We start from the raw sequence: 26069 nt of genomic DNA on the forward strand, positions 1-26069 counted from the left end.
AAAAATGATCATAGCATCACAATTCATAAGAACTGAACAAAGCAAACATCCACTGAGTAGAAAGGACAGATGATTTGTGACATACAATGCACTCTCATAAATTTTATTGAACAAACTATTGCTACATGCAACAACTTGGATGAATCTCACAAACATTATAGCAAGTAAAAGAAAGTGGGAACAAGAAAATATACACTGTAGGGGCACCTGGATGGTTCAGCTGGTTAAACATCTGCCTTTGGCAGGTCATGATCCCAGAGTCCTGGGACAGAGCCCCACATCGGGCTCCCTGCTCAGTGGGGAGTCTACTTCTCCCTCTCCATCTGCCTCTTCCCCACTCATGCTTTCTCTTTCTCTCTCTCTGTCTCTCTCAAATAAATAAATAAATAAAATCTTAAAGAAAATAAATACTGCATTGTGCCACTGAGATAAACTTCAGGAACAGCTAAAACTAATCAGTGCTGTCTCCTTTCAGGCTCAGAGGATCAGAGAGGTCAAGTGTTCCGTTTACGGTTTCACAGAGGTAAGAGGCAAAGCTAGAATTTGGACACAAATCTGCTTAATTGCTGCTCATGTTCCATTCCACTATACCATGTTGTCTCCCCAAACGTTGTAAGAGGTATGTAGATCTCAGGGAGTATGTTGGGGAACAATCTAGTACTGTACCATTGACCTAAAGAGCTTCCTCTTCTCCACATGCAAGCAGCCAAAACGCAAAACACCAAATGCCTGCCACCAGCAAAATTTAGTTTTTCCAAGGCTGTAAGTGCAGCTGATGGCCAGGGAGAGGAACCAATGAGGGTACCTTGGTGAAGAAGAGGAAAAAAAGTATACAGAGCACAAAGGACACAATGAAATAATGATTTCTTTAGGTTTGCTTTGTGGCCAGCTAGAGAAAAAAAAAATACCAAGAAACTCTTGCCACAGGAAAGCGAACACCTTCCTTTCCATAATATCCAAATATAGCCAATGTGTTCAGGACTTTGAAAAATTATATACTAAATCTCTTTCAAGTTTGCTTTGAAAAGAAGCACTTTTTAGATATTCGGATATTATATCAAAGGCTTTGTTGTTGTTGTTGTTTAATGGTCTAAGAAATATATGCAATCATACTTATATCCTGGTAGGAACAATGAAAGAAATCCTTCCCAAATTTTAGATCAAAGGTGCATTTTCATAGCCATCAATTTCATAGTCAGAAGCTGAGGGAAAGAGGATTAATTCACACAGAAACTTCCAGAGTCAGCAGATAGTGAAGCCTAGGTCAAAACTAATTTAGCAAATATGAATGCATATTATTAGAATGTGCAACATGGAGCAGATGTAAGGGTAAGAAAAAGGGTAGAGAGTGTGGGGACACATATTTTCTGGCTAAAACATTCTTGTAGGTTCAAAGCCAAGTTGGCAGATCTGAAGGGAGGGGAAAGGATTTCCCTTGCTCCCACCCTTCTCCATTAATCACTGTCAGGAGGTCACTGGGCTGAGGGTTGAGGCTGGATTTTAAAGGACCGGATACTTCTATAACTATAAGCCACAGTTGCAGCTATGCAAGCTAAGAAAACAATGTGGGTAATTAAGTTCCGGGATCCTGAGCATGAGTCGATTGTGCCCTAGAGTCAGAAAGGAATTCCCCTCCCTCCTCCCTCTACTGAACTTGGGATCCATCCCAAACACAGCACTCAGCAGATACCATGCTCTAGACTGGTTTTTGGCAGGAGATCCCCTGGAGAGTTTCTGAAAGCTTAAAATGAAGCTGCTCATGCTGAGGGTCTTCACCTCTCTTAACCACTGCCACCATGTGCTGGAGACAAACAGAAACTCACTTTCTAGGGAAGACTAGAGTATAAAGAAAAAGAAAGAAAACAAGTCTCAACAACCATTTTCCAGCAAGTGGGGGGTTGAGATCTGGAGTTAAAAAAAGAAAAAAGAACAGGGATGCCTGGACAGTACCCTCATTAAGTCTCCAAATTTTGGTTTCAGCTTAGGTGTCAGGGTCTGCACACAGCATGGAGTCTGCTTAAGACTCTCCCTTGGCAGGATCCCTGGGTGGTGCAGCGGTTTGGCGCCTGCCTTTGGCCCAGGGTGCGATCCTGGAGACCCGGGATCGAATCCCACATCGGGCTCCCGGTGCATGGAGCCTGCTTCTCCCTCTGCCTATGTCTCTGCCTCTCTCTCTCTCTGTGACTATCATAAATAAATAAAAATTTGAAAAAAAAAAAAAAGACTCTCCCTTGGCCCCTCTCCTTATGTGCACATGCACATGCACACTCTCTCTCACACATAAACAAATCTTTAAAAAAGAAACAAAAAAAACCCATAGTGGATGTAAGCTTCTCAGTTTGATTTTTAAAACCTCTAAAAATGTGCTTCAGGTTGGAAACAGCCTCAACCTATCTTTCCAACAATTTCTCTCATGAAAGTCACTATAAGTTCCTAATAACTGGACCATCTCTTATTTTCCAAATTTGCTCTTTCATTTTTGCTGTTGTTGACTGCTCCTGAGTCCTTCTTCATGCTTTTCATTTTACCTGGATTAATCCTTTCCAATCTCTGTCAAAATACTTCATGTTGTTTCAAGACCTTTCTTTCTTTCTTCTTTCTTTCTTTCTTTTCTTTTTGTTTTCTTTTGTTTTCTTTTCTTTCCTTCCTTCCTTCCTTCCTTCCTTCCTTCCTTCCTTTGTTCCTTCCTTCCTTCCTTCCTTCCTTCCTTTTAGATTTTATTTATTTATTTGAGAGAGAGAGACTGTGTGTGTGTGTGTGTGTGTGTGTGTGTATGAGAAAGAGAGCACAAGCACGGGGAGGGGCAGAGGAAGAGGGAGAAGCAGGCTCCCTGGGGAGCATGGAGCCTGACATGGGGCTCAATCCCAGGACCCTGGGATCATGACCTGAGCCAAAGACAGATGCTTAACTGACTGAGCTGCCCAGGAGCCCTGTTTAGACCTATCTCAAATGCCCTGCCACCATGAAGCCTGTGGCAAAGGCTGCTAGGTGACCAACAAATCCATCTCTTCTCCTGGACACACGGTGGACTACACTTCCCACCCTCCCTCCCAGTCAGCTATGGCCACATGGTGGAGTTCCAGTCAGTGGAACTTGAGTGGAAATGACATATACCCTTTTTAGATCTGGCTATGAAAACTTCCCATCCCCCATGTTCTTTCTTCTTCTGCCAGCTTCAAGTGGACAAGCCCAGCAAACCTGGAAGCTATACACTGAAGACAGCAGACTCACAATGTGGAAGAATCTAGGTCTCTAAATTGCCAGTTGGAGCAGAATCAACCATCAATCAGGAACACCTATTTTTAACTTTTGATGACTGAGAATATTGTATTGTAGTAGCAGCTCTATTTTCTTAATCAATATGACTCTTCCTCATTATTACAATCAAACCAAAGTAACCCTTCCTGCTATTATGTTTCCTTTCACTTAGCATAGGTCTTTATGTTCATGTTGTCATTGATGTTGTCACATCCTTAACACTTTTCTTCTACACACAGATGCACACTACCAGCACTACCAATGTATTAGACGTTCTTTGATGCAGAAATTAAATCTTATATACTTTTATAGCTCTTCAGTGTTTAAAATAATATAACAGCTTATCAGATCTGCCCTTAATAAATTCTGTATGATTTCAGTTGACTAATTCCTATTATTTAATGGCTGTTATTGGATAGCAGGGAATAAAGTATCTCTATTTTATGGTCTTTTTATCTTGTAGTTTCCTAAAAATAAAAATATAAAAAAATGTCATTTCTGCATGTTTCATTTATTTTAAAAGATTATTTATTTATTTATTTATTTATTTATTTATTTATTTATTTTTCAGAGAGAGAGAGTGTGAGAAGGGGAAGGGGCAGAGAGAGAGGGAGAGAGAATTCCAAGCAGACTCTGTGCTGAGTGCAGAGCCCCACGTGAGGCTCAATCTCATAACCCTGAGATCATGACCTGAACCAAAATCAAGAGTCAGAGACTCATCAACTGAGCCACTCTAGGTGCCCCATTGCATGTTTTATTTAAAGTAATCATTTTAAGAAAGAGAATTTCACAAGATATTAATTAGTAGGGTTATCAAGATGAGACAAAGGCATTTCTTAGAAATAAAGATCTCATATAATTAAGGCAATGACTGACTGAAAACCAAAGGTTTGAGGATCAGGAGAATATCTTTTTCTATTTCATCTGGTCATCACCCTACCCACATATGATCAAACAAGATAACAGATACAAAAGCATCCTAACAGTGCCCTACAAGCTCACCAAATTAAGTGGTGCTGACATATCCATCTTTGTGTCTCCAACACAGTGCATGGCCAGAGTAGTTATTCAAATATCTATTAGCTCAATTATACAGTATTACATCATTATGTGTGATATACTCTACTGGAATATCAATGATTAATGACTCCCTTTTAGCACGTGAGAGAACAGCCAAATAAACAATGATTGATTATATCAAGCATATGAAGCATATTCAGCTGCTCTTAGAATTCTACTTCAAGAAAGCTACAGTAGACTTAAAGAGAACAAGATCCAGATTCCTCTTTCTTCGATTTCCCTTCAAATGTTCACTTTCTTGAGAGCCTAGTAGGGCTCATGATCCTATTTTCTACACTCTGAATTCTCAGCTCCCTTTTTAAAAGCCCCCAACAGCATGGAGTAGAAGATATTTGCCTTCCATATATCCAACAAAAGGCTTATATGCAGTTTACATTTTATTTTATTATTTTTATTTTTTAAATATTTTATTTATTTATCCACAAGAGACACAGAGAGAGGCAGAGACATAGACAGAGGGAGGAGAAGCAGGCTTCATGCAGGGAGCCCGATGTGGGACTTGATCCCTTGACTCCAGGATCAGGCCATGAGCCAAAGGCAGATGTTCAGTCACTCTGCCACCTAGGCATCCCTGCAGTTTACATTTTAAAACTCTAAACCAAAATGAGATACCACCTCACACCAGTGAGAATGGGGGAAAATTAACAAGGCAGGAAACCACAATTGTTGGAGAGGATGTGGAGAAAAGGGAACCCTCTTACACTGTTGGTGGGAATGTGAACTGGTGCAGCCACTCTGGAAAACTCTGTGGAGGTTCCTCAAAGAGTTAAAAATAGATGTATACAATGGAATATTACTCAGCCATTAGAAACGACAAATACCCACCATTTGCTTCGACATGGATGGAACTGGAGGGTATTATGCTGAGTGAAATAAGTCAATCGGAGAAGGACAAACATTATATGGTCTCATTCATTTAGGGAATATAAAAATTAGTGAAAGGGAATAAAGGGGAAAGGAGAAAAAAATAAGTGGGAAATATCAGAAAGGGAGACAGAACATGAAAGACTCCTAACTCTGGGAAACGAACTAGGGGTGGTGGAAGGGGAGGTGGGCAGGGGTGGGGGGGTGACTGGGTGGCGGGCACTGAAGTGGGCACTTGATGGGATGAGCACTGGGTGTTATTCTACATGTTGACAAATTGAACACCAATAAAAAATAAATTTATTTAAAAAAAACTCATACATCAGTTAAAAAGGCAGATAACCTTTTTAAAAGTCTTGAGCAAAAATTTTGAACAAGCACTTTATAAAAAAGGATATCCAATTGACCAATTAGCATATGAAAGGATGTTCAGGATCAGTAGAGATGTTTAACTGCAAATTAAAAACACAATGAGATAATACTACACACCCATAAGATTAGCTGAAAAGAGTGGTATTGCCAAGTGCTGGTGAAGATAGGGAATTCATGTATTGCTAAAGGAATGCAAATCAGTACTGACAATGGTATATTTATTTATGTGACATATTTCCACAAAACAGAAGCATAGAAAAGAGAAAATGAACAAACTATCACTACACAGAAAAATATGAATGCATCACATAAATATAACATTGAGTTAAAAAAGTCAGCATAGATGAATATATACTGTATGATTCAATTTTACATGTAGTTCAAAATAGACAAAACTAACCATTGACATTGGTCTAGGCAATTTTTTTAATATAACACTAAAAGTACAGGCAACAAAACCCAAAATAAACAAGTGGGACTACATAAACCAAAGAGTTACTGCACAGCAAAGGAAACTACCAACAAAATGAAAAGACAACCTCAGAACAGGAGAAAATATTCACACACCCTATATCCAATGAAGGGTTAATATTCAAAATACATAAGGAACTCTTACAACTCAACAACCAGAAAACAAACAATTCAATAAAAAAAAATATGTGAAGGATCTAAATAGACATTTTTCTGAAGAACACATACAAATGGCCAACAGATATACTGAAAGATACTCAATATTACTAATTATCTGGGAAATGCAAATGAAAACCACAATGAGATATCACCTCACATCTGTTAGAATGGCTATTATTAAAAAAGACAATAGATAAGAGCTGGCAAGGAGGTAGAGAGAAGGGAATCCTTGTGCACTGTTGATGGGAATGTAAATTGGTACAGCCCCCATGGAAAATAGTATGAAAGTTCCTCAAAAAATTAAAAAATAGTTAACTACCATATGATCTATCAATCTGACTTCTGGGTATATACCCAAAAGCAATGAAAATAGGATCTCAAAAAGATATCTGCATGTCCATGTTCATTACACGATTGTTTACAACAGTCAAAATATGGAAACAACCTACATGTCTGTCAATGGATAAACGGATAAAGAAGATGCAGTATATATGAATATGTATATATACAATGAATATTATTCGGCCACAAATAAAAGGAAATCCTGCCATTTGTGACAACATACATGAACCTAGAGGGCATTCTGCTAAGTGAAATAAGCCAGGCAGAAAACAAAAACTCCCTTATACATGGAGTCTAAAAAAAAAGCAGACTGATAGAGAATAGATTAGTGGTTGCCAGGGCCTAGGGGATGGGGATAATGGGAAGACATTGGCCAAAGGGCACAAATTTTCAGTCAAGATGAGTAAGTTCTGAGGATCTAAGGTACAGCACGGTGATTATAGTTAGGAATACATACGGTATACTGGAAATCTGCTGACAGTAGCATTCTCATAAAAAAAAAAAAAGCAATTATGTGCTGTGGTGAATGAGTTAATTAACTATGGTAATGTTTGTGATCATCATCGGTGACAGAAGTCAGGATAGCAGTTGTCTCTGGGGAGGGAGGGAGGGAGGGAGGGAGAGAGGGAGGAGGGAAAGAGGGAGGAGGGAGGGAGGGAGGGAGGGAGGCAGTAGTACTTGACACAGAAAACAGGCTTCAGGAGGGCTGCTCAGCTACTTGATCTAGATATGAGTTACGTGGGAATGTTCCCTTTGTGAAAAGTCCTTGGGTGACTTAAAAGCTGTCCTTTTCTTTATATACATTTATACTTCAACAAACATTTATTTAAAAGAAAAAGCCCGCTGTAGTAGTTATGACTAAATACATGTTTGAGTCAGCCATGTTTACACAATCCCAAGAAATAAACTACTGAAGATGGAGTTTAATAGCATTCTGGATACCTTGGGTAACGTCTAGCAGACATTTAACAAAACTGCCCTAGAATTAGCCCTTTAGTATTTTCACATCGATGAGTTCACTCCCAGATCCCTTCTTTGATGTCTGGCACTGCTGGCTGGAGCTACTCTGAGGTAAAAAGCTTATGTGAGTTTGCATTTTAAAAGCATTTCTATTTCATGATTGGACAAACAATCCAATCATGAAATGGGCAAAAGACATGAACAGAAATCTCACAGAGAAAGACATAGACATGGCCAACATGCACATAAGAAAATGCTCCACATCACTTGCCTTCAGGGAAATACACATCAAAACCACAATGAGATACCACCTCACACCAGTGAGAATGGGGAAAATTAACAAGGCAGGAAACAACAAATGCTGGAGAGGATGTGGAGAAAGGGGAACCCTCTTGCACTGTTGGTGGGAATGTGAACTGGTGCAGCCACTCTGGAAAACTCTGTGGAGGTTCCTCAAAGAGTTAAAAATAGATCTGCCCTATGACCCAGCAATTGCACTGCTGAGGATTTACCCCAAAGATACAGATGCAATGAAATGCCGGGACACCTGCACCCCAATGTTTCTAGCAGCAATGTCCACAATAGCCAAACTGTGGAAGGAGCCTCGGTGTCCATCGAAAGATGAATGGATAAAGAAGATGTGGTCTATGTATACAATGGAATATTACTCAGCCATTAGAAACGACAAATACCCACCATTTGCTTCGACATGGATGGAACTGGAGGGTATTATGCTGAGTGAAATAAGTCAATCGGAGAAGGACAAACATTATATGGTCTCATTCATTTAGGGAATATAAAAATTAGTGAAAGGGAATAAAGGGGAGAGGAGGAAAAAAATGAGTGGGAAATATCAGAAAGGGAGACAGAACATGAAAGACTCCTAACTCTGGGAAACGAACAAGAGGTGGTGGAAAGGGAGGTGGGCGGGGGGTGGGGGTGACTGGGTGATGGGCACTGAGGGGGGCACTTGATGGGATGAGCAATGGGTGTTATGCTATATGTTGGCAAATTGAACTCCAATTAAAAAAATATGTTTAAAAAAAAGGCATTTCTAAGGCAGCCTACTCAACTCACAAATACGAATTAGTCAGAATTCAGCTAGGCCTGGTTTTCTAATAACCATCTTAAAGTCTACACTTTTTTTGTTGTCTGTTTAGTAAATCTTGATTGATTGTTCTTAAGCTACTATGCCAAGCCCTAGGGACAGAGTGATAAGTCAAACACGCGTGGCCCCTGCCTTATGTGGCTTATGGTCAAAGACTAACCAATGTATATAAAGTTGTTATTGGAATGTTCTATGAAGGAAAGGCTCTCACCAAGTGAAGTGGAAGGAGAACTTTCCATAGTTAGGAATTCCTAAGAAGTGACATTTGACCTGAGATCTAGAGAATGAGGACTAGCAGTCTAGGTGTCTTAGATGGGAATTCCTTAGAGGCAGGCTCTGAGACACAGATTCCTCTACTAGAGATTTAACAAGGAGAGATGGGTAAGGGCTAGGAGGGTAGCATGGAGAAGGGGAGGAAGCCAAGCCATGGTGTGATCTCAGGCTCCACTGTGCAGACAGTAGTTGCAGCCAGACCCTTCCCTGGGACTTTGGATTATAATCCTTGCCTCAGAGTTGTCCTGATCTATGACAAGTTTGCTAGTCTTTCAAATTCTCACTTAGTGCTATTGGTTAAAAGCCCCTGTGGGAGAAGAGCTGAAACTCATGGGCATTAAAGTCTACTCTTAAACTCATCTTTTGGATGGAGCAACTCACACTTTCAGGTAAAATAAATATTAAATGGGAGGCTGTCATAGTAAGAGGACCATAAAAAGGTTTCCGACTATATATAAACTTGAGCAAAATGCTGCTTGTCCCTGAGCCCTGCAATTTCTCAGCCTGGTCTAAACCCCAAAACTCACTTATTAAATAACACCTTTCTTGCTTATCCTATGAGGGAGGTTGTAAAGATCAAATAAGATGGTCAATGATGAAAAGAAGGGGCTCTAACAACCAAAAAATGCCCTACAGAGCTACCACGTGATCACTGTTCTTCATATGGGATCTTTCATTTAATTCAAAGGGAAATGGACGTTTCATTTAAAGAATATTTATAGGGAAAAAAACCCAAAAGATATCTACATGTCTCATGTTCCCTTTAAACTTCTAGATTTTGGCCAACTATAAAACAAACAAAGGCGGAACCCAAACCCAAGGGCCTTTGCTGCTTTATCTAGAAGCTTCTGCACTTTGATTTTAGGTTAAATGTTACAGCGGAAGAATAGACTCTTAATTAGATTTTAAATTTTGTTAAGAAACATAAGGCAGGCATATTTCTGAGGATCTTGATATCGTTTAAAAGAAAAAATTTTGGCTTTGAGAAATTGACCAAAGATCCAAGAGAAAAATATGTAAAACTGAAAAAATCACAGGTTCACTCTCCTAAGCTAGGAAATTATCTGGAACCCTATGTCTGGGAATTAACAAGTGTCTGTTTACAATCTTGATGCTTGAGCACTTTGATGTAAACTGCTTCTGGTTCTAATTATTTTCAAAGAAGAAAAATTGTTGAAAGGCAAGGGCTGGTGAATTTTAAGCCCCAAGAGTTCCAGCTAAGCTGAGGGATAAAGAGACAATTGTCAGCAGTCCTTCAGATTCCCATGAGATTGTTCCCCGAACACCAAAAAGTGAATTATCTCATCTTTTTGTTTTGCTTTGAATTTTTGGTTTGTAGACACCTTCCTGAAGCTTTTTAAAATGTCTATATAATACACTTGGAAGATTTAGAATCAATCCACTCACTCACTCCTATAGATAAACAGTAATAAGAAATGATGTGACAGCTCAAACGCAGGAGATAACATATCTCAGTAAACAAAACTTGTTCTCTTTCTCAAAGCCTTTTCTTTCTTTTCTCTTCTGGATTCAACTAGTATCTTTTCCTGGAGGATATTATACAAATCTTATCGATCCCATGTCATAAAACAGGAGAGAAGAGATATCTGGATTTTGGACATTAAATAAATACACAGTGACTGTAAATGGATAGTCATTCCAAAGGGAGACCAAAACCTAGAGTAAACTAGTATTTGTACAATGCTGCATCACCATTCTGTGGATAATGCCATGAGCACAGGTAAACACTGAAATAGGAAGGCATTATCAGTTTTCTCAAAGCAAACAACCTATTCCTTGCTCTGGTATTTCATGCTGGATTCACTTTCAGCAACACCACTGGGACCTCAGTGCTTGTCCCCAGTGTCCTATGAGCCTATTTTGACCCTAAGATGGTTAATTTAAACCTTTTCAGTCTAACTTTGACAGAAGAGTTTTGGCAATCTATCCCCATAGGTAATATCCCCATTCTTCATAAGAATGAGCAGAATATTCCATGTGTTGGGGCTAAATACAAGGAAAAGATTAATAAACTTAATTGCATTAAAATCCATAAAAATTTCTATTAGTCAAGGACACCAAAAAAAGGAGGCAAGCCTTAGACTGAGATAAGATATTCGCAATACATAACACTGAAAGATCAGTAGCCAACCTAAATAAAGAAGTCGTGTAAACCAATATGAAAAACTCAACTGACCTAAGCCATTCACAGAAAAGGAAGATTAATTGGCCAGTATGAAAATATACAGTAGGTACGCCTGGGTGGCTCCACGGTTGAGCATCTGCCTTTGGCTTAGGGTGTGATCCTGGGGTCCTAAGATCGAGTCTCGCATCAGGTTCCCTGCAGAGGATCCTGCTTCTCCCTCTGCCTATGTCTCTGCCTCTCTCTTTCTGTGTTTCTAACGAATGAATAAATAAAACCTTTTAAAAGAAAGAAAATACACAGCAGGGAAATGAAAATTTTAAAACAGCCAGACATAAAATCATGCTCATTGTGTAAAAAAAGAAAAAGATCTTATAATACCAAGTGTTGGTGGGAATGTTACAGGAAAATGGAAACCTAAACATTGATGGCAGAATTATAAATTAGTACACTCACTTTATAGGGGAATTGAGATATCCAAGTGGGAGTTAATCATACTCCAAGACCCAGCAAGCCCATCTCTTGGTATCTATTTTAGAGAAACTGGTATAAGTACGCACAAGGAGACATGGTTCAAGGATGTCTATCACAGCACTGTTGGTGAGAGAGAAAAAGAGCAAAACCGGAAGCTACTCAGTGGTCCATCAGTAGGGGACTTGACAAGCTGTGGCTTGTTTATACAGCAGCAAATAAACAGCTGTGATTCAAGGGTCCCAATGCATAGGTTGCAAAAACATCACAAAGTAGGAATTAAATGTGTATTTCTGCCTTGCAATATTATCTTGGATCCCTAGTATTCCAATTACTATTTCTCCCTCACTAGTTCTAATTGAAAACCTAATGGGATAGCGTTCCTACTTCTAATAATAGGTTTCAGATATTTGTAACCAGGAAGAATGAATGGAACTGAATTACTAAATGAAGAGCCCCTACATCATCGGGTTCAGAGAATCATCCAGAACCTGCCAATGCTACCAGAGCACGGCATAACTAGGAAGATCTTCCTTGACCCATAACTATGCCTCTGAAGGCAGAGAGCAAGTCCACATACACCAGCAGCAGCCTGCCATAATTAATTGGCTTGCACATTTCCCAAGATTCTTATTCAGAGCTTTCCACTTGCGTGGATAGAACACAGAACCAAGCCAACTTCCTTTCTCCCTCCTTTTTTTTCTTCCTTTTTAATTAAGAGATGGGGCTTATATTCTGTGTAGTATAAGCATTTCCCCCTCCCTTTTCGCTTGCTAACCCATCCATCAACATCACAGAGAAGATTCTACTGGTTCTGCATGTGTTTCTTAATAGAGATTGCCATTTTCAGCTCCCTGTAGGGACTTAGTTCTTGGTTCTTTGACAGAAGGAAGACAAAGAACCTTCTGGACCACAGCACTCAAAGTTCCAAGAGGCAATGCCTGCTCTGAAACACAAAGACCTTTAGATTTGGTGGGTTTCCCTTTGGGAATGTGAGCTGCAGCTGCCCATGCTGGTTTTAAAATATAATAGACCACACAAGACATTCCTCTGGTGTGTTAGCCCATGGGGAACTCTGACCTGTGGATAATGGATGACCCAGGTTGAAGTTTCCTGGGAAGCCAGAACAAGTCATGGGACAGCCCTCTCTAAATGGGCTCTGAGAAAATAAGCACTCATCAAAGGACACATAGGCAGCCACCCACCTAACGAGTACCCCGTATTGGAGACTGTGCTTATCCTTCCAGCATTTCCATCCTTTCCTCAGGACTGAGTTTAATTTTGCCAATAAGTATAAGGCAAGTCCATGCCATGTTCATTCTGCTCTAACACTAATTTGTCCTTAAAAATGTTTTTGGCTTAATGAGAAATGGTCATGAGGAAAGAAATGACTGAAAAAGTTCTTTTTGTGGGAAATAAGTTTCATGGCATGGGGTAAAACTGAGTAGACATGAAAGGTAGGCAAACACGTGCTGCCTATGTGATCAAGTCCAAACACCTTCCCAGGGATGAGAGGTGGGCTCTGAGTTGTGACTGCCTGGGTCCCCACCCAGCTCCATCCTTCTTGGCCCTGTGACCATGGCCAACTTACCATAATTCCACAAGCCCAGCTCTTTCACCTATGAAATGGAGTAACAGTAAAACTCCTTACTTAGAGAGGCCTGAATGGGGTGATGTTTGGGAAGCCCCAAACATCCAAAGGAGTGCATGGACATCAGCAACAGCTTCTAGCCTTGTAAGCTCTACAGCTGCTGCTTCTCCCTCCCCCCTCATCTTCCTGCCATACCAAACTAGTATTCTGCTAGTGCCTCCCAAAAATACCTTGCAGCTTTGGATCCTTGCATACATCCCTCACTTGGGTGCAGATACTCTTTGTATCAGTCAGAGTCCCAACAGGAACAGATGACCCACTCACGTGGCATACAGGAACTATTTACACAGGTGTGGGAAGTGGAGAGGGGGAACATAATGAACAGTACAGCACCCCCAGGGCAAGTAACACAGCATTGCCCCACCCTCAGATCCATTCCTGGAATCCAGACCCAGAGACAGAGCTGGATGGACAGGACTGCTTGACAGGAGCCATGACCTTCAGAAGAGGCACGTTGCCAGCACACAGACTCCTTGTGCACTCTCTTACTCTCTCTCTCTCTCTCTCTGTCAAACAAATAATAAATTTTTAAGAAGGTTCGGGATAAGATTAAGTCATAGTGGATGAATTTCCAAAGGGAATTGCATATGGAGGGTTGGCTGAAAAGACTGATTATCTTACTTCTAATCAAATGTCTGTTAGTTTAGCAAGTCCAAAGCTCTAAGTGTACTGTGAACAGGTAGGAGATTATAGTAAAAGTGGCCAGTCTTTCCTTTTGTGGGATTTCTCAGAACTAAAGCCTTATTTTACTGTGACACTTCAAAGAGGGAGTAGGATACCCATTTCTCATGTTTACAAGGAGCACCTCATGGGGCTGATGTCTCATTTAGCATCTGTTGGAAAACACTAGTTGAGATGAACCAAGAAATATATTCCTTACATGACGGTCACAGGGCTGTCTTTCAAAAGCATATACTCCCACTGAACACTTTTGAAGAGCAAAGGAGAAGGAACATGTCAAACGGCCTTGAGTCATGTCAAGGATCCGCAGCAAGATGCCTTTCCCAAAGAAGCCTGAGAGATGAGAAGTTGGAGAGGCATCCAGGGAAGCAGAGACACTGGTTCTCTAGGTCTTGGATTACAAAAAGCTTGGAGCTGGGCAGAGAGAGGTAGCCCAGGGGCATGGCTAGTGCATGTGGTTGACAGCAGGGATCATGGGGATCTCAGGGAGTCCTGGGCTCATCCCCTGAGCAGTCAGTCCCAGGGATCCAGTGGGGGAAGAGGAAGGAGGAAGGAAAAGCAGCTGTTAGCATTCAGGGTGTCCCATGCAGTGCCGGCTGTAGCTGAGATGAACTCTCCCCTCAGAGAGTTGTCTCTAGGGGGCAGAGACCAAAATAGGTTGGCGAGAACACACAGTTCCTGAAATTAATTGGAAAAGCAGAGACTACCCCAGGGAAACAAGGAGGCCACTCAACTTCTCCCGAAGGGGGGCCTTGTCCCCGCCACTTCTCTGAGTTCAAGTCGCGGGCATATTTACTGTTTATGTGTGTGGATCCGTTCTGTATGAAGGCCCCTGCTGGGCCTACCTGGGGGCTTCGAAACTTCATCACAGAGGAAGGGCAGGGTCAAGAGAAGACAGGATGGCTTCTGGGCACTGAAACCACTGCAGGGGCACAATCTTGTGGGAGAGGAACAGTTCTCTTCGGGTCAAGATCCCACAACCTACGGCAAAGGGATGACAAAGATGAATGGAGCAGTAGGAGCACCACTCTCTGTGTCAGCCCAGAGCCATAGCCCAAGAAGTGCCCTTGTGCTAAAAACACACCCCCTTAAAAATACAATCATTTCCAGCTGTCAAAAGTGTTGTAGTACACTGCTTTTCTTAGAAAAGAGCACTTTAGGGATCCCTGGGTGGCGCAGCGGTTTGGCGCCTGCCTTTGGCCCAGGGCGTGATCCTGGAGACCCGGGATCGAATCCCACGTCGGGCTCCCGGTGCGTGGAGCCTGCTTCTCCCTCTGCCTGTGTCTCTGCCTCTCTCTCTCTCTCTCTCTCTCTGTGCAAATATCATAAATAAAAATTAAAAAAAAAGAGCACTTTAATGCCATCTGCTGAAACATTGTCATAACATATATTCAAAAGGAGGTATCCTCAATATGAACACTGCTGCCTCGGACTGTGGAGTCCTTACACAGTGCACATCTTGTGCAACTGTATGCAGCAGCTGTCCATCAACCTCACCTGAATTTAGGCAGAGTAGAAGCAACTGTTATTAAGTCCCTTAAACCACGTTCCTGGTGTAGCAGGAGGGCGAGGAGTACATCATACCCTGATCAATGGTCATATGACTGGGAGTAGACCTAAAAGCCTTTCACAGTCTTGGCATAGTTGAAGACACAGCTTTGAATGGCACATTTTATTTGTCTCCAACCATATGGCCTGCCCAATAGCATTTGATGTGAGGAACTCTGGGAATGTATATGTGTGTATGAGGCCTCACTCCATATAATACCAAACATATTAACATACACCCACATCTCATATAAAAATCTTTTTGCTCCGAAAGAATCTTGAAAGGATTTTTCTAATTCTGTTTTTGAAATGATGAGGCAACAAGTCACTCATTTAATTAGCTATTGACAATCCTTTCTCATTGATCATGCACATTCAGGAATCCTTTCAAAAGGAGAAGATACACTCTACAAATGATTCTTCAAGCATTAGGATGATTTCTTGGATACTGAGTTTGATGACAAAGTGACAATATGTCGCATTTTCTACACGTTACACTAGGCAGTTAATCATGTTGATGCAGCAGTTTTCTTGATTTTGGAGCTAATAATTGCTTTCAGGTCTGTAACTTTAGGCTCACAAAGGCTGAAGGCCTGAGGACTGGGACTGGGACTGAGAATGCTGGGACTGAGAATGCTGAAGAGGGATGACATGACCCTGGGGTACGTGGGCATGTGTGTGTATGTGAGCGTGTATAGGCATGTATACTGTGTGTATGTGTGCAAGTGTGTATGAGTGTGTGTATGCATACATGTGCGTATGTGTGTATGCATGTGTGTGTGTGTGTATGTGTGTGTGTTAGGAGTAAGGGATCTGGAAAACTGTGTGGAGGTTCCTCAAAGAGTTAAAAATAGATCTGCCCTATGACCCAGCAGTTGCACTGCTGGGGATTTACCCCAAAGATACAGATGCAGTGAAACACCGGGACACCTGCACCCCGATGTTTCTAGCAGCAATGTCCACAATAGCCAAACTGTGGAAGGAGCCTCGGTGTCCATCAAAAGATGAATGGATAAAGAAGATGTGGTTTATGTATACAATGGAATATTACTCAGCCATTAGAAACGACAAATACCCACCATCTGCTTTGACGTGGATGGAACTGGAGGGTATTATGCTGAGTGAAATAAGTCAATCAGACTTATTACAATTATATGGTCTCATTCATTTGGGGAATATAAAAAGTAGTGAAAGGGAATAAAGGGGAAAAGATAAAAAATGAGTGGGAAATATCAGAGAGGGAGACAGAACATGAGAGACTTCTAACTCTGGGAAATGAACTAGGGGTGGTGGAAGGGGAGGTGGGTGGGGGGTTGGGTGACTGGGTGATGGGCACTGAGGGGGGCACTTGATGAGATGAGCACTGGGTGTTATTCTATATGTTGGAAAATTGAACACCAATAAAAAATAAATGTATAAAAAAAAGAATAAAAAAATAGGAGTAAGGGAGGGCACTGTAACTTATCAGAACCATAGGTAGTTTCCTGCATAATAAGGTTTCAAGAACAATCCTTCATCTTGTCTTCCACTCAACCCCTACAACAGTCTGTAACCCCAAGGGTCCCAGCCAGTTGCCTCCTAATTGTCCTTCAAGTCTCAGCTCCTGGGAAACACCTGCATGGCCCCTGGAGGAGGAAAGTCCCCTCCTGAGGCTCCTTAAGGGCAGCATGAGCACCCACCATGGAAGTCCTCTTGTGCTCTCCCATCCTGCCAGGTAACCCCTCCCTCACAGCCCTCTCCACAAAGTGGTCTGTGTCTGTTTCCTCCATGGACAAGGGCTGTGTCTTTCTCTGAATTTCGACTCCTAGCATAAGACCACATATGATTATCAGAAACTCAGGGGAACCTGGGTGGCTCAGTGGTTGAGTATCTGCCTTTGCCTCAGGTCGTGATCCTGGGGTCCTGGGATGGAGTTCCACATCAGACTCCCCAGAGGAAACCTGCTTCTCCCTCTGCCTATGACTCTGCCTCTCTCTCTCTGTGTCTCTCATGAATAAATAAATAAAATCTTTTTTTAAAAAAGGAAACTCCGAAGTGGGGAGATTCTAATATGCAGACCCCCACCTGCTTTGAGAATCCCTGCAGGTAGCAGCAGATGTTCCTCATGGAGAGGGCTATGCCTATGAACAGGAAAACACTTTGAGAACCCATGACCTTACCAAGACAAAGAGGGAAGTCCCAACCGACACAGGTGTCTTAATGAAATCACTGGGAGGCTCCTGGGTGCCAGGTGGAAACCGTGAGTGAGACCAGGGCTCTACCTGAAGGTGTGGGGACCTGGAGGAAGGTCACATACAAACTTCCCTAAGGGTCTCCCCCAAGTCTTCTTGGCCTAGAGGATTCAGCAGCACGGCTGCTGCTGGACCTGCCAGAACAGAAGGACAGGACTCATTCTGACCTGTCGTGCAGGACTTTTGTCTTGTTCACTGGGAAATAAAGCTCAAGAAGGTGGAATTCAAAGAAGGGAGTGAGTGTAGGATAAGAAGTCACTAGAGGAGACAACCTCCGTACCTATAGGGAGAAGCCCCTTCACCCTTCGAAGCCTTTCCTTTTCCCTCTTCCCCAGCTCAGCTGTCCCTCTCCCTTTGGATTTTAACCCAGAATTGACAACAATGCTCTCTTTCTGCTCCCCCTTTCTGGTGCTATAGCTCTAGGAGGGGATATTCACTCTCAAGGAAGGGAGAAGAGAAGGAACATGACTCAGGTTTGGTGAGCATCTACCTAGTGCCAGGCACGGGCTGGGTGTGTTCCCACATTGATGCATGCATGGACACGTCCCGGCCAGGCCCCCAGGTCAGCTTTACTATAATCCTCCTGGGGCTCTATTCCTGTTGCCCAGCCCAGGGAAGTACCCCTGCCCAGAGGCCCCACGACAGGGAAGGATCTGAAGGCTAGATGGGGGTGTCCTCCAGGGAAACTGAGCCATACCAGACCTGAGAGAGCACAAGGGCTGCTATGTCACTCATGGATGGCACTGAGCAGCCTTAGAACCACAGGTCATGTCCATGGACCCTCTACAGGTTTGCAATAAACCCTTTGTTTGCCTTTGCTCTAACGTGATTCATTTCCACCCCTGGCAACCAAAATGCCTGGTTTTACTTTATTTTGTTAATATTTAATTTATTTGAGAGAGAGAGAGAGCACAAGTAGGCAGAATGGCAGACAGAGGAAGAGGGAGAAGCAGACTCCCCACTGAGCAGGGAGCCTGACATAGGGCTCGATTCCAGGATCCTGAGATCATGACCTAAGCCGAAGGCAGACGCTGAACGAACTGAGCCACCCAAAATGCCTGGTTTTAAACAGCCATTATCACCAGACTACAGACTACAAAACTGAGGTACCAACAGATTAAGCAGTTCATCCAAAATGCCGTAAACTGATAAATGGCCAGTCAGGGATTCAGGCCCCGACTTGCCTGATTCCAGAACCCATTCTCTATACAATGAATTGTGCCAAGACATTCTTCGGGGCCTTCTGGATGTGTTTTGCCTATTGAAGAAAATCTGTTCATAAAGCCTACTGGATTCAGAGCAGCGGGAATCATTGAAATGCCGCAAAGAGCAAAAGTATAGCGCTCTTCTGACAGTAACAGTAATGATCGCAACAGCTAACATTTAGTAAGTGTTTACTATGTGCCAAGTACTGTGCTAAACACTTTAAGGTGGATTTGATCCCACTGATGTTGCCTGTTTTTGGATGAAGACATTGGGGCTCTGAGAGGCTGTCACTTGTCCAAGATCTCAAAGCTAGGAAGAGAAAGCCCTGTGGTTCCAAGCCAGCTCTCTCCAGACTCGAGACCTCCCACAGTACCAAGCCAAATGCTACAGCCAGACAAGACTCATCTGAAAACTTCAGGAGGCCGTGGTCACCTCGCTGCAGCCATCGTAAGTATTTATAACCAGGATGGGGGCTAGGCAGGTGAACACCAAGGTGCTTTAGTGGTGAAGTTCTCATTATAAGTCTGCAGGCCAAGCTGTGAGATGGGCTTTTAGGGAAAACAAAGATGCCAACAGCTCTAGGCAGCAAGCATGGTCGTCTGAGGCTTCCTCCCTCAAGCTCGGTGCCAGCAACCCCCTGTGATTTATGCTTCCCAGTGACACGCAGCTTGCAGGCACCGAGTCTGCAGTAGCAGAGAAAATGGATGGGCTGCCTGGGGATGTTTTCACTGCACGCACCATGTTCCCTTAAAAGGCCTGGAGTGTATATACAGTTCTGATATGCGGGCAAAACCACATAACGGCGGGGCCTCTCTTCCCCTTATATGGTCAAGTATTACAATGGCACCCTCCCTGCTAATTTATGAAGCACAAGAGTGGAGGAATGTCGATCAGGAGATGTGGGGATGTTTCAGCAGGGAGTAAAATCTAAAGCTCATCTCACTGGCAAAAGACTTACAAGAGCAAGTGGAATAGAATGCATACTTGCTGAGGGTTTTTTGTTTTTTGTTTTTTAACTCTGAAGAATAAACATTTTTGTTCCTCTCTCAAATATCAACACGTTTTGAAGCCAAGAGTATGCAGAGCCCTACCGCCCCCCCTCCAAGTATTGGAGAAAGAGAAAAAGAAAGCAAGAATAAAAACATGTAGAATTTATCCTTCATACATTTGCCCTCTCTCCTGGCCTAGGCTTTGTTTCCCCAGTACACACACACACACACACACACACACACACACACACACACATACACCCATACTGCATATACACAACCAGTTGAGCATCTGAGAAGAAAGGACAATTTCGTTTGAAATATAATGTAGAAATAGGACAGAGGACCAGTCAGCTATGATGAGTTCCTATCTCCTATCTATAAAAGGACTTAGCCATGTTGTTAGAAGCCACAGATCAGTTTTTCCCATCAGGCCTCTGTCCTGAGCCTGGAACCAGCAAGGACAAGAGGGTGTATCAGATTAGAATGTACAGGAAAATGCTTTGTACATTATAAATCATACGTTTACAGTTAAACACTATGGTAATGTCCTCTTAGACTGGTTGTTTTTAAGTTACATTTTTTAATTTATTTATTACACGGGTAAGTTTCTTGGATATATCCAAGTATAAGTTATATCACTACTTAAACTATGTTCACCCTTGCTATAATTCACTTCATTGGGTCAGGACTGTGAATTTATCCAAAGTGCATGCTGGTCCAAATGACCGAATTCCTCTATCCAGCCTCAGAATGCCAAGGAATGCTTGAGTGGCCACTATGGTTTTTATTTTTTTTTATTTTTAAAGATTTATTTATTTATGATAGACAGAGAGAGAGAGAGAAGCAGAGACACAGGAGGAGGGAGAAGCAGGCTCCATGTCGGGAGCCTGACGTGGGACTCGATCCCGGGACTCCAGGATCACGCCCTGGGCCAAAGGCAGGCGCCAAACCGCCAAGCCACCCAGAGATCCCCACCACTATGGTTTTTAATGGCACATTATACAAGCTAGTAGAGAAAGATTCAGGCTCATCATGCAAGCACGTAGACCTTCACGATTTACAAAATGCACATGTGCATGGAGATCCCTGAGTGAAACCAAATACTTTAAAAAAGCAGTAAGATGAATCAGGAAGGGAAACAAACCATAGGAGACTCTTAACTCCAGAAAACACTGAGGGTTGCTAGAGGGGACAGGGGTGGGGAAATGGGGTAACTGAGTGATGGGCATTAAGGAGGGACATGATGTGATGAGCACTGGGTGTTGTATGCAACTGATGAATCACTGAACTCTACTTCTGAAACTAATAATACACTGTATGTTAATAAATTGAATTTAAGCTTTGCGCAGTGGCAGTATCGTAGCCAATGAGGTTTATCCGAGGCACGATTATTGCTAATAAATTGAATTTAAATTAAAAAAAGAAAAACACTTGGAGATCCCAGACAGAAAGTGCAGTACAAATAACACTCCAGAAAACAGTGGACCACACTTCCTTCAACATAACTCCCCAGATGAGATGTATTTAATGTGAAAGTGTAGCCCAGAGGTTCAACTTCTTGAAACCAGAAATTTAGAAACCACACCCTACTGATACCAAGTATGTGTACTCACCTGAAAAGGTTCTATTTAAGATCCTCATGTAGCTCACATAATAAAGGAAAGCTGTCAAGGTACACATGGCAGTCTCTCTACCCCACAGCTTTGTCACATGGCCACATTTGAGGCAGAAAGAGTAAGCAGAGATGAGGAGAAAATGCAAGAGTCCTGGGGTGTTGTGTCTTTTTTTGTGTGTGTGTGTGTCTTAATACATGGGCAAACAAGCACCTGGCTACCATAGCGTCCAGTGTCTCCCTAGCATCTCCACATTGCCTATGGGGCTGAAGCGGGAGCTTTTAGAAGCATGCGGATTACCCAACTTTACACATTTCTAAGTACCTGTGGCTTCCACTGAAGAAGTTCCCTTCAGAGATTGAGAACCAAACAGGTAAGCAAGTCTGTAGGCTTGACCACCTGCAGCAGAATTACCTGGCCATTTTGTTTGAAATGCAGATTCTTGGGCTCCCTTTAGCCTAACTAAATCCAAATCTGGGGATGATGCCATGGAATCTGCATTTTAACAAGGACCTCTCTACCCACCCAACCCCCATAAGATTCCTATGCACATTTGAGAACCAATGCTATAAAAACTCAAAAAATAAAATAAAATAAAATCCTGATGTCCTGAACACTACCTTATACCCAAGTAAAAAATATAATCCCAAAGTATACTTCTCCTAACGTTTGTAACAAAAGGGGATCTTAGGCAACAGTTAGTACAACTTCATTCTTTAAAAAAAGCAAGCAGAGCTCCTGGAAGAGTAACTGACTTGCCCTGGGGTCTCAATACCAGCTGATGGCAGGGCCCTCAGGGACCTCCTGTCCAGGCTCTGCCGTCACACCGAACATCTTTCTCCACCTCTCCCTGCATCACACCCATACCCACCCACACATTCTCCAGGGGTGATCTGGAAACTGCTGTTTCTACCCGTCCAATATCCAGCCCCTTTTCAAGGAAACAGAACTTTGCTTTTGCAGAACCACCCCCTTCTCCACTGCATGGTCACTCAAGGTGATAGATCCCCACTTCCCTGGCCAAAGAGCAAGCATGTGACTGAACAAAGAATGAGCACAGGCTGAATCTTACTAATGTGAAAATGGGGACAATGGATTGAGTTTCTTCCTTAATCCAGAGAGAAATTCTCTGAAAGAGATTGCCCATACATAATTCCCACCACCCAGGTTCCTATTATTTTTAAGACTAGTTCTTCCTCGGATTCTGATAATTACCCCTTATCCTTCCAGGGCATTCTTTTTCAGTAACCTAAAATTGGTTTTTTTACTTATATGCCAAGAACCCTTCTTGACCTCTGCTTCCTTAACCCCAAACCTTGCATGTGTAAGCATTTGATTCAATTTGATAGAAAGGGAAGCTGGGGTTAAGTATCTCCTTTTCGGGAGCAGAGAATTTGTTTGACTTTGCAGTTGGATGTGTGGGGATACGTTTCCAAAAACCCGGTCTCCATCAATACCCACCACTCTACTCGTTCCAAAAAGCCAAGTATTTTGCTTTTGATCCCCAAACACCTCATCCCCAAACTAAAAGGCTTAAGATACTATCTGTGCAGCTGAAAACAGAAATAGTCATGAACCCACAACAGCAAAGTAATCCAAACGACGCTTCTAAGTAGTGTACGCAATCTCAAGATCCAGTGCCAAGAAGTTATTGGGCTCACCCCCTCTGCACAAGTAGACAGATTCGCCTCCTTGTCAGTCTGGGTTTTATCTTTAATGTCCTCTCCCCTAGGCAGCACTGTGGTCCCTGACATGCAGTACATCTGTGTGCAATTTCCACATAATAGAAGCAAGGCTCAGTTATTTTAAAGCCACAAGTGCCATTAAGAGGTCTTTCTGCCAAAACACATATGGCTCTTTTGTTACAAAGCTATACAAATATTTGTGTTTTCTATTTGACTTGGCAGCCATGCAACATTTAAGACCCTTTACTTCTCTTGCTTTGAAACCATTGCCTATCTCCTGCTGCAAGTTATTTACTCCTTATTGTGATTCTTCAAAATAAGTTCTTTTTGGAGGGGTGTTCCAGAACTCTGTTCCTTAAGAGGCCTACCATTGGGTAGTTGCTGCAGAGATGTGGTATGCAGCCCAGACAGCACCTTAATGGTAAGGGTGAAAATTTTAAAATGTGTTTTAATGTTCTAAAAACTTACAGTAAAATGGGACTTTTTTGGTATGTTCTGTTCTATGAATTTTAATTTATGTATAAATTCATGTAAACTAGCTTCACAATCAGGAGACAAACATTTCCATCACTCTCAAGAAACTCACACAGACACACTTAATACACGGGCAAATCAGCACCTGGCCACCGAGGCATCCACGTAGTCCCCCACTCCCAGCCCTGAGTAGCCACTGCTCTGGTTTCATCTCTAGACTTTTGTCTTTTTGAGTACCGTATAAATGGAGTCACACAGTTATATGACATTTTGAGGCAGGCACCTTTCACTCAGAATAATCCCTTGAGATTCATGCAAGTTGTGTATAGTAGGGGTTCCATTTTATTGTCAAGTAGTATTTCATTGTAGAGGTATATCACACTTTGTTTATCCATTCACCTGTTGAAGGACTTTGGGGTGTTTCCTGTTTGGTCAATATTATGAATAGAGCTGCTATAAATATCTGTGTCCAGGTTTTTGTGTGAACCTAAGGTTTCATTCTCTAGGGTAAATACATAGCAGTGGGATTATAGAATCATATGCTAATAATCTCTTTAATAAGCAACTTACAAACTGTTTTCCAGAGTGGCAGTACATCCCATTTTGCATTCCCACCAGCAGTATATGAGATGCTGCTCCAAATGATGTACATCTTCATCAGCACTTGGTATTTGCAGTATGTTTTATTTTAGCCATTCATTCAAATTATTATGTAGTTATAGCTCATTCTGGTTTCAGTTGGCAGCTCCGAAAAGCTAATGATGTTGAATATCATTTCATGTCCTTATCTGACATCCATATATCCTCTTTGGATCCAATTTTTAATTGTATTCACAGTTCCGACTCTTCTAATACATTGAAAATATTATTGTTTCTCCTAGGAGTTACTCAGCACTTTGGTCAAAAATCAACTGGTCATATTTATTCAGTTCTATTTCTGGACTCTCTATTCTGTTTCATTCATCTATATGTCTATCCCTTTGCCAATACCTACTGCTTTCTGCTAATCAAAAAATGTGACTCCTCCTGCTTTATCTTCTTTTTCAAAATTGTTTTACTTGCTCTAGTTCCTTTGCCTTTCCATATAAATTCTAGACTTCATCTGTCTGCATCTACCAAAATCTTATGGGAATGTTTATTGGAATTGCATTACATCTGTGGATCAACCATAATCAGAAGATGACACTTTTGCTACATTGAGTCTTCCAAACCATGGACATGGTATATCCCTTCATTTTGGTGTTTTGTTTTGTTTTTTTAACAATGTTTAGTAGTTTTCAGAATATAGATCCTATGTTTAGTTAGGTTTATAGCCAAGCTTTTCACTTTCTTTGAGCAATTGTAAATAGTATTGCTTTTTCTCATTTCAGTTCTCATTTCAACTAAATATTGATAGCATACAGAAATACAATTGGTGGGGTGCTTAGGTAGCTCAGTCAGTTATATGTCTGCCTTCAGCTCAGGTCATGATCTGAGTCCTGGGATCGAGCCCTGCATAAGGCTCCCTGCTTAGCGGGGTGTCATCTTCACTCCTCAACCCCTATCCCCATTCTGTGTTCTCTCTCTCAAATAACAACAAAAAAAAAACCTTATCCTTAAAAAAATAAAAAAAGAAGTATAATTGGCTTTTGAGTGTTCACTTTGTATCTTCTGATTTTCCTTTACTAGTTTTAGGACTTTTTGGGGGATTCCTCAGGATTTTCTATGTAGACAATCATATCAACTGTGAATAAAAATTGCCTTATTTCTTCCTTTCCACTCTGTATATGCCTTTTAACTCCTTTTCATGCCTTGTCATATTGGCTGTTACTTCCAGTATAATGTTAGATAGTAGTGATGAGAGTGGACAAACTTCTTTTGTTCCTGATCATAAGGGGGAAGCATTGAGTGTTTCACCATGAAAAATAATTTTAGCTGTACGGTTTTTTTGTAAATGCCCTTTAGTAGATTGAAGAACTAGTTTAAATGATTTTGTCTCAATTCATATATGAGTGTGTGGTTTTTCTTCTTTAAATTGCTAAGATAGTGGATTGCCTTGGTTGGTTTGTGAATATTAAACCAGTCTCATATTCTTAGATAAACCCCAGATTTTTTATTTTATATATTGCTGGATTTGTTAATATTTTGTTAAGGATTTTTACACATGTTTATAAAGGATATTGATCTATATATTTCTCTTCTTATACCATATTTGTCTGCTTTTAGTGTCAGAATAATGCTGGCTTCATGAAAGAAGTTTGGAGTATTTCACCCTTTTCTGTTTTCTGGAAGAGATTGTGTAGAATTTATTTTAATATTTGGAAAATTCACCAGTGTATCTGTCTGCACTTACAAGTTTATTTTGGGGGAGGTTTTAAATTATAGATTCAATTTATTTAGTGGCCATAAAAATGTCCAAATTATCTACTTCATTTTGGATATTGACAATGTGTATTTTTTGAGAAATCAGTCATTTCATCTAAGTTGTTGAATTTATTTACGAAGAGT

General features: G+C 41.6%; 1 protein-coding gene and 1 pseudogene across 1 annotated transcript in view; one reads left to right on the forward strand and one right to left on the reverse strand.

Annotated features, from left to right (window-relative positions):
* The window catches only part of PGM5 (phosphoglucomutase 5), a 189447-nt gene that overhangs the window by 77251 nt on the left and 86127 nt on the right, over positions 1-26069 (reverse strand). The gene's annotated exons all lie outside the window — the stretch shown is intronic.
* LOC144289615 (U4 spliceosomal RNA) lies at positions 21148-21226 on the forward strand (annotated as a pseudogene).

The sequence above is a fragment of the Canis aureus genome, chromosome 1, assembly GCF_053574225.1.
Source record: "Canis aureus isolate CA01 chromosome 1, VMU_Caureus_v.1.0, whole genome shotgun sequence".
Classification (NCBI taxonomy): domain Eukaryota; kingdom Metazoa; phylum Chordata; class Mammalia; order Carnivora; family Canidae; genus Canis; species Canis aureus.